Source organism: Solanum pennellii, chromosome 10 (assembly GCF_001406875.1).
Source record: "Solanum pennellii chromosome 10, SPENNV200".
NCBI lineage: Eukaryota > Viridiplantae > Streptophyta > Magnoliopsida > Solanales > Solanaceae > Solanum > Solanum pennellii.
In genome coordinates, this window is record NC_028646.1 from 55,878,974 (window position 1) to 55,889,527 (window position 10,554).

A 10,554-nucleotide genomic window follows, 5' to 3' on the forward strand; every position below is an offset into this window, starting at 1 on the left:
GAGGTTTGAAAGAGTTTTGATAGATACTTTTGAGTGTTGCGAGTTGAGAGATAAATTTTAAGGTTGTATTCAAGATTCTTGTTTACAATCTGAGTTGTGTGAGTAGGAGTAGCTTGACAAGTTGCAAGACTTGTGGAGCATTAGAAGATACGATACTATGATTAGTTTTGTGTCTTGGGTAGAAGAAATTAGAGTTTATAATTTCTTAGGTTACAGAGTTTTGTAATCGTTGTGTTGTTTGAAGTTTATAAATAATACATAGTGTTGTTCTAATTAATTATCGTTAAGTTTCAAACAAACAAGAAATATGTTGTGTGTACGTGGTCCTTTGAAGAATTCATGAGGGTAGAATTCTAACAAGTGGTATCAGAGTCATGTTATCTTTGAAGAGTCTAATAACCCAAGATAAGATCAACATGAGTTCTGCACCTCCACTCGGATATGGTAAAGGGCAACACATCAACAGACCTCTATTATTTAATGGACGATACTACTAGTATTGGAAGGCAAGGATGGAAGACTTCATTCAAGTTGAAGGCTACGAACTGTGGGTGAGAATTACTAAGGGACCACTAACTTCTACTATTACTGATAGTGAAGGAAATAAAGTACTTAAACCCACAGATACATACGATGAAGCTGATTACAAAATGCTAGGAAAGAATGCAAAGGCTAAGTGCATTCTTGTATGTGGAATAGGACCTGATGAGTTTTACCGTATCTCAAGTTGTACCTCTGCTAAACAAATATGGAATACCTTACAAAACTCTCACGAAGGTACAACTTAAGTCCAAAAATTTAGGATTGCCAGATTGTGCTCTGAATATGAAGCCTTTAAGATGAAATTCGGAGAATCTCTTCAAGATATGATTACCAGTTTCACCAATGTGGTAAACGAACTAATATCCTTAGGCAAAGTATACACCACTGAGGAACAGGTTGACAAAGTGCTTAGGACTCTGCCTAGGTCTTGGGAAATAAAAGTCATTGCCATTAGAGAAGCTAAGGACCTAACTAATATGATTCTAGATGAATTATTTGGAAATCTCAAGACTTATGATATGAAAATTGATAAAAAAGGTGAAGGAAATAAAGAGAAAAATTTTGTACTTAAAGCAACTAAAAGTGATGAATCTGACATAGATGATAATGATCTGGCTTTGATAAGTAAGAACTTCAAGAAACTCTTCAAAAGGTGATTAAACGCTACCAAGAAAGCACCACCCACGAAAGAGAAAAATCTTGAAAGACTACAAAGCGGAGGCTGCTTCAAGTGTGGTAAGACAGATCATCAGATCAAGGATTGCCCAATGTGGGAATTAGAATGGAAAAAGGAAAAAGCTGAAAAAGAAAGGAAGGAACTCTTTAACAAAAAGAAAAACAGAGAAAAAGAACAAGCAATGTATGCAGCTAGGGAAACAGGTTCTTCGGGCATGTATGAAGATGATGAGGACATCGCTTTGATGGCGATAGAAGAATCAGAATCTGAACCTGAATCAGACTCTGAAGAAACTGAGGTAAATCTTTTTAACCTAAAAGATAAACTAGTAAAGTTCTCTAAGAAAAAACTTCCATTCCTATTGCTTGCTTCCATAGACACAATTCAAGAACTTGTTAACACCAAGAGCCAACTACTTGCTTCCTTGTCTACCTTAAATTTTGAGCACATTGACTAAATAAGAACAAACTTGTCCTTCATGAAAAATCAAGCAACTTGAATCTCACAGTCTAGAACTAAGAACTGAGAATTTAAAACTAAAAGTTCTTGGTAAAGAAAAAAGGGGGTAAACTGCCTGACCAAACACTTGAGGTCGACAAACTCAAAAATAACTTAAAACTAGAAAAGGAAAACTCTAGGAAAATAAATCTTGAATTAACTAGGATGAGAAGTGATCTGGAAAGAGCAAATAAGTGGTCAAAATCCTCCATGATAGTAACCCATCTATCTAGGTAACAATAATAGGAACATTAAAACCGGAATAGGGTATGAACAACCCATAACTGGAAATCATATGTTTTGTATTATTTGTGGTAACTCAGGTCACTCTAAAAAATATTGTCCTAAATACAAAACTGCTACTGAAGAAAATAATTCAAAAGAAACCTATAAAACTGTTCAGAGGAACAGGTACATTCCTAGGCAAAATAGTTTGCCCAAATGGGCTCATAGAGATCTTGTTCACCCTTTTGATCAAAACAAAGGACCCAAGCTAATATGGGTTCCTAAATCTAACCTGTAATTTATTTTCAGGAAGAAGTGAAAGAAAGAAAGCAACATTGGTACATGGATAGTGCTTGCTTAAGACACATGACAGGTAATAAGACATTATTTCTCTCACTAGAAGAAGAAAAAGGAGGTATGATAGCTTTTGGCGGTGAAAAAAGGGTTAAATTAGAGGAAGTGGAAAGATTGGAAGATCATATGAACACTCAATTGATAAAGTCTACTATGTGGAAGGACTTAAACACAATCGACTCAGCATATCTCAGTTATGTGACAAAGGAAACAAGGTAATCTTTAGATCCACTGGTGTTGAAGTAATCAACCTAAACACACAAAAAATAGTGTTAACCGGAAAAAGAGATAAACATGTGTATACTGTAGATACCTCAACTATTTCTAATAAAAAGTTGGTGTGTTTAAGTGTGTTGGATAAAATCCCTTGTTATGGCATAAACAGTTGGGACATTCTAGCCAAGTACGATTGAAAAAACTTTTTACCAAGGATTTAGTTATAGGACTTCCTAAAACAAAATTCAAGGAGGATAAGGTATGTGAAGCATGTACTCTAGGGAAACAGATAAAATCATCATTTAAATCCAAACAGATGATAATCTCTACTTGTTCCTTAGAACTAATTCACATCGATTTATGTGGACCAATGAGGGTTCAAAGTAGAGGGGGAAAAAGATATGTGTTTGTATTAGTTGATGATTATACTAGGTACACGTGGACACTATTTCTTGCATCAAAAGATGATGCCTTTGAGGCTTTTTGTTCATTGATGAGAAAACTTCAAACAAAATCTGGGAAACAATTAAAGGCAATCAGATCCGACCATGGAGCTGAATTTGAGAATTCAAAGTTTGCTCAATACTATGACTCACATGGAGTTGATCATAACTTTTCTGCCCCTAGAACCCCCTAGCAAAACGGTGTGGTAGAAAAAAAGAACAGATTCCTTCAAGAAATGGCTAGAACCATGATGATCGCAAGTAAAATCACCAATTAGTTCTGGGCAGAAGCAATAAACACTGCATGTTATACTATAAATAGATGCATGTCCAGACCTTTGTTAGAGAAAACTCCATATGAATTACTAAAAGGCAGAAAGCCCAATATCTCTCATCTAAGAGTGTTTGAATGCAGTTGTTTTATTCACAACAATGGGAAAAATCTGCTTGGAATATTCGATGCTAGGAGTGACAAAGGAATTTTTATTTTTTTTAGGTTATTCTCTACACATAGTAAAGTGTACAGGGTACTTAACAAAAGAACTATGTGTGTAGAAGAGAGTGCATGTTATTTTCAATGAAAGCAACACTAAATCTAATGAAGATGTGCTGGTTAGTGAAGCATCTGAGGAAAAACATACAGCCTCTGAACGGGAATAGGTACAAGAAATAGGTTCCTCTAACACAGAAAATAGAGAAGGTACTGAAACACTTGAAACATGAGAGGTTTCTAATAAGATAGCCGATACTGATGAAAATCAATCTGATGTAAATGAAGAGAAAGGTAGGAAAAATCTAATCTGGTTTCAAAAGAGTACAAATACCAAGGATCACACCTATTGGAAAACTTACTCACCGATCTTTCTTCTGGAATTACCACCAGGTCAGGAATGAAGAATCATTGTGCTCATAATGCATTCTTATCCATGGTGGAACCAAATAAGATAACTGAAGCTCTTCAAGGTGCAGATTGGATTATAGCTATGGAAGAAGAATTACATCAATTTGAAAGGATTAAAGTATGACATCTAGTACCTAATCCCCCAAACAGAACTATAATTGGAACTAAATGGGTGGTTAGGAACAAGTTAGATGAACATGGTACCATAACCAGAAACAAAGCTAGGCTGATTGTTCAAGGGTATAATCAAGAAGAAGGGATAGATTATGATGAAACTTTTGCACCTGTGTCAAGGTTACAAGCAATCAAATTACTTATAGCATTCGCATCTCACATGGAGTTCACATTGTACCAGATGGATGTCAAAAGTACTTTTCTAAATGGGCTACTACAAAAAGAAGTATTTGTTAAACAACCCCCTCGCTTCGAGAACAATGACCTTCCTGATCATGTCTATAAACTTGACAAGGCTCTCTACGGGTTAAAACAAGCTCCAAGTCATGGTATGATAGATTGTCAAAATTTCTTTTAAGCCATGGTTATTCAAGAGGTAAAATTGACTACACTTTTTCTTAAAAATAAAGAAAAGGATCTTTTGATTGTGCAAATCTATGTTGACGACATTATTTTTGGAGCAACAAATAAGGATCTCACAAACGAATTTGCAAATCTTATAAGCAATGAGTTTGAGATGAGTATGATAGGTGAATTAAACTACTTCCTTGGACTTCAAATAGCAAACACCTGGAGGTACATGTATTTATAAGCAAAAATATATCAAAGAATTACTCAAAAAGTGTAAGATGGAAGATGCGAAGCCAATTCATACTCCAATAGCAACAACCACTAAATTAGACCTTGAAGGAACATGTTCTGCTGTTGAACAAAAATTGTATAGAGGCATAATTGGTTCACTTTTGTATCTTACTGCTAGTAGACCTGATATCGTGTTTAGTGTGGGATTATGTGCTCGTTTTCAAACTAATCCTAAAGAATCTCATCTCGAAGCAGTCAAAAGAATTCTGAGATACTTGAAAGGAACCTCTGATTTAGGACTTTGGTATCCAAAAGGGAGTAACTTTGAATTGGTTGGGTATGCTGATGCAGATTATGCAGGGTATTTAGCTGACCGAAAAAGCACTACAGGCATGGCTCACTTCTTAGGATATTGTCTTATCTCTTGGGGATCAAAGAAACAAAACTCAGTTGCACTATCCACCGCCGAAGCTGAGTACGTAGCAGCAGCATCATGTTGTGCTCAACTTCTATGGATTAAACAACAACTCGGTGACTTTGATCTTGACATTGAACGAGTTCCAATTTTCTGCGACAACACAAGTGCAATCAACATTGTGAAAAATCCGGTACAACATAAGAGAACTAAACACATTGACATTCGTCACTTTCTCAGAGACAATGTGGAGAAGGAACAAATCTCTACGAACTTTTGTTCCACTGAACAACAAATTGCAGATATTTTTACAAAGGCATTATCAAGGGAACACTTTGAAAGGAACAGATTGGAGTTAGTATTAATAAAGATCAACTGAGTAATTAGGAATTGATGAAATTGAACGCTAAAATTGTTATCCAATGTCAAATAGGTATGTCTACTTTGTTTAAATAATTGAAGGTCAAATATTAAAGGTGTAGCATTTATCACTAATTTTGCATTAAATACTAGTCAGAAGATATTTTTTTACCACCAAAATTATCCCCTTTATATCAAATCAAACAACCCGTTCCTCTTCCCCATAAACCCTTTCAAATCAAACAACCCGTTCCTCTTCCCCATAATCCCTTTCTCTTCTCACAATTAATCTTTTTCTCTCTCCCTCCTCAAAGAAATTCATCTTCTTTCTAAAATCCTAAATGGCACCATCATCAAATCTTCATCTGGCCCTTATTCCAATTGATAACTCAGAAAATCTCTTAGAGTTACCGGCAGTTATGTTCATCGACCACCAAGGAATAACCCATTTTTCTTACCCATTAATGGAGGACGCCCTAAGTAAGGGGGAAGAGAACAGAGTTTAGGGAAAATTTGATTGCACAACGTAAGGGGGAATCTGGAAAACTGAGAGGCCATGGGTTGAGTGTGGAATCGGAAAAACGAAGCAGCCATGGGTTGTGTGAAGAATCAATGGAGGGAACACCTAGTTTATCAAAGAACATGTTCTTCTCTCGTCTAAAGATGATGATATTCCTATCATCAAAATGGTTCCCAAGAAAGTTCATTCACTCCTCCGTCATCAAAGAGCTATTGTTCATCATAATAGTCTATCTACACAAGGAACTCAAGCAACACTGAAAATCGTCCAACAGTGACTTCAAGACAACGGTCTGTTACAAGTAAGGCTGTTCTTCCTTCTCACTCTCTATCAATCGATAACCATATAAGGAACAACACGAATAATAGAAAAAGAAAGAGACCTGTCTCGAAGCCAACAGACCTTAGTCAAATTGCTCATAGTGATAGTGATCTTGAAGTCAACAGGAAAGAACATTAAGATTGTATAATTGTTTTTCGAAAGAAAGAAGTAATTAGGGGAAGATTGATTACTGGTTTAGGGGGGAATGATATGAATGAATTACTTGCTTTGATTAATGTACAAGGATGGTCGAATTTGTTACTTCAAAGGACTTATCGTCGCAAACTAGCTAGGAAGGAAACTAGGGATACATTAATGCTACTGGGTCTGTTGAGCCCATTACTAGTAGTGTTAGTGGTGTATCATTCACCCTAATACCTTGAGTGTTAGAACAAATCTTAGGTGTACCCAACTCAGATTGGTGTGATTACATCAAATGTAGCTAGCCGGTTGTGGATAGAGGTGCTATGAGTACTTTCCATAAGCTAGTATTTGACATGGTTCATAAGGTTCTTGTTCCAAGAAAAGAAAACCGTACCAAAGCAAACTATTTTGATCTTACAATTATGGAATTATTGGTTACTAAGGTTCAAATAAACTTGCCTAAATTGATTATGTGTCATGTAAATAGGATGTGTGTGGATGATAACTCCAACCATGGGCTTGGATATGATTTCTGGTTTGCACATATATTTGAGTGTTTTCAGGTACTTGTAAAGCAGTGGCATGAACAAACCATTAAGGATGTAATTGGCGATGTTGATCTTGCTACTTTTCCTCCACTCTCAAGAGGCCCGAGTGCACAAATGCAAAGATTAAGATCTTCAGTGACTGCTAAGGATGAGGAAATTGAGACCTTGAAAGCCTCTCACATGACTGAGATTGGACAGGTACACATTGAATATGGCTGAAAGATGGGTCGGTTGAAATGTAAAATTTCTAAGCTTAAAAAGAAACTTGCTAAGACTCAGAAGGCTTTGGATGATGAGCTTGCTTCTAACTCTACCCGTTTACAGCAAGTTTGTGGTCTTTTGGCAAAACCTACGTCTCCTTCTGTGTAATCCTTAGTGATATTGGGCTATGACTTGATGTTTTGATATTTAGTTGTTTATGCTTTGTTAGGCATTTCTTTTGATGGGACAAATGGTTTGTTTGTAATCTATTTATGATGTAACTAATGACTTAGTTGGTTTTTGGTGCTTGTTTTTATCTTATAGACTTTTGTCTAATGTCAAAAGGGGGAAGCAACAGCAGACTTCGTATGTTACTTAGGATTATTTATTTGGGATTATTTACCTGTTAGCAGTTGAATGATTTGTCATAATCAAAAAGGGGGAATTTGTTAAATCTCATTGTTTTGACTATGATAACAAATAAAGGAACAGGTAGTAACAACTTGGTCTAGAAATTGCAGTTCTATTTATAGTAGGATTTCCAAGCAAAACAATTTAAGGAAACTATTTTATATACAAATCTGGTTTCTGAGGCGGTGGCGACTTATTCACAAAAGCGTGTGTGTTTTCTTATATAGTTAAGGAAAACATGTTTTCTTATCTATTAAGGAAAAGGTTTTGTTAAAACCAAGTTGAAGTTAAAGTTGACGTGTTGTAAAGAAGAAAAGCGAAGTCTAAGTAGAAGTCAACAAAGATTTGTAGAAGGCTAATACAAGTTAAATCATACAAGGAGTTGTTGAAGTTCTAATCTATAAATAGGGAGCTATTTGCATAAGAAAAGATTGCGCACTTACAGAGAGAGTTCAAAACACGATCAAGAGGTTTGAAAAAGTTCTGATAGATACTTTTGAGTGCTGCGAGTTGAGAGATAAATTTTAAGGTTGTATTCAAGAGTCTTGTTTACAATCTGAGTTGTGTGATTATGAGTAACTTGACAAGTTGCAATACTTGTGGAGCATTAGAAGATACAAAAGTAGGGATTGGTTTTGTGTCTTGGGTTGAAGAAATTAGAGTTTATAATTTCTTAGGTTACAGAGCTTTGTAATTGTTGTGTTGTTTGAAGTTTATAACTAATACATAGTGTTGTTCTAATTAATTATCGTTAAGTTTTAAACAAACAAGAAACATGTTGTGTGTACGTGTTCCTTTGAAGAATTCAGGAGGATAGTATTCTAACATCCTCTGAGTAGTAGCAACGTTGGGGTGACTCAATCAAAAATGTGTTAGTTAAAAGAATTAAAGAATTTTTTAAAAAATAAAGGTAAAGGTAAAAAGGGTAAAGGAGTTGTCACCTAATTTTTGGAAAAAATAGGAAATCAATTAACAAATTAACTTAAAATATAGTCTATGAAATCAATTGATCTAGGTAAGGGGTTCAAGTTATTCCGAAGGGAAGGGGTTAAGCATCCTTTGAAATCCACAATTGTGGGTCCCGTTTGAATTAATTTTTTTTTAAAATTGAGGAGGAGAATAAAATAATGTACAAGCATAATAAACATGTAATATACACAAGTAAAAAAATAAGATAATATAAGAAACAATCCAAAGTTCGTCTTACGTCAATATATACACAATAATGAATAAAAATAATAATTCAAACTATTCGAATAGCTTCAATGGGAAGCACCTCGGGGATACCTGTAAACTCACTTAGTAAAAGTATTAGAAATCAACAAATATAAATAAAAATAAATAAATGAAATAATAGCTTAAAAATTGAAAACCCGTCTTATTAACATGGAAGGCCTTGGAAATCGACGTAATTTATTCATTGGCCATTTTAACAAACAAAATATATAAACTTAAAATAAATTTACGTCTTTTAAATTGGGAAGACTTCCAAAACCGACGGAGAAATTTTATCATTGGTCATTTTTAACTTAGCATCTATCAAAGTAAAGATAACAACAAAAGGTAAACTTTATTTACGCATAGCTCAAGATTAATGAAATGAAACATTGTCTTGAAACTATAAAAGGAAAAAACAAAAGAAAATTATATTTCTAAGATAATGACAACATAATATTAAAACCTAACATAAAATCTCATTATTAACCTTATTAATAAGTGAGCAACGATAGGACCAACACAACAAGTACTTATTGTATCGAGAGTAACGTGAGTAGTACCTATCAATATATATATATATAAAGCTGAATATAGAAAAGCTGATGTGGCATGCCTATATGACCTCCATTTCAATTTATTTTTTCTCTCAATTTTTGAACATTTTTTTTAAATAATAATGTTCTAAATACATCTAATGCATCTATTAACTTACAATTAACGAGGACAATGAAAAGTTTTTACATAAATGATATTTTTATTGTTCTAATGGAATATGAAGAATTGTAACGGTTGTCAATAACTTATTACAATCAAATAAAAAGTATAAAATAGGAGAGCACATAATCTGAAAGTAACAAATAAAATTCCAATTTCATTGCAAAAAAAATGAATTACTACTTCATGTAAATCAAGAATTTTGATTTGTCTATACAAATGAAGTTATGCATGAGAGCACATAATCGAAAAGTAAGTTGACGAAATGGAAGAATTATTGCAATAGAAGATATACTACTTCAGGTAATTGAATTTTTGAAAAGTTTTATTGCCTCAAATAAATCAAAAATTTATTTGTTTGTACAAATGAAGTTAGACAAGAGGATATGAAGGTAAATTAACAAAAATGAAGAATCATTCCACAAGAAGATTTACAGCTTCAAGTAAATTAAAATTTTGATTTGTTATATAAATGAATTCATTAGAATATACTTGTGCAAGTTTAATCATTTTATGCCAACGAAAATTATATCAACGGATCTACCAAAATTGTACAATGAAATTCTATATAGAAATTAAATATATCAAAGATCGAGAAACATCTAAATGTCCTCTAATATTCAGTTTGTAAATCGTAAAAATAATGTCTGAAGTATAGTTTTCTAATTTTATTCTCTTTTTTTTTCACAAATAAAAAGTGAATAAAAAGATAAAGTAAGAAATAGTAAGATTAAAAAAAAAAGATATTAGTAAATTTTTTCTAATAGTATAGAATAAATTTAGTGTGGTATAATTAGAAAAAAATAAAGAGATGAGGCATGACATTGCAACTTGCAAGATAAAAGGAAGAACATATATAGTAGTGAACTGAATAAACAGTAAAAGGGAGGTAAAGAAAAAAAAGGAAAGAATTTTTTTTTAAGTAACTACATACAATAAAAATAAACACAAGAAAGGAAAACAAATGTAAAAACGTTACCCAAAAAAAAAATGTTATTTTTAATTATTTTTCCGTAACTACTTCTCTCTCTTTTTTCTTTATTATATAACATCTTAAAATAGAAGAATATATATATATATATATATATAT

At 33.4% G+C, this 10,554-nt stretch overlaps 1 long non-coding RNA gene across 1 annotated transcript; it reads left to right on the plus strand.

Moving 5' to 3' along the window:
- Nucleotides 1–5,585: 5,585 nt before the first annotated feature.
- LOC114074472 lies at nt 5,586–7,429 on the plus strand. The gene is made up of 2 exons (XR_003574878.1): nt 5,586–6,208; nt 6,936–7,429. It is a non-coding gene; the product is annotated as an uncharacterized LOC114074472 (long non-coding RNA).
- The last annotated feature ends 3,125 nt before the right edge of the window (nt 7,430–10,554 follow it).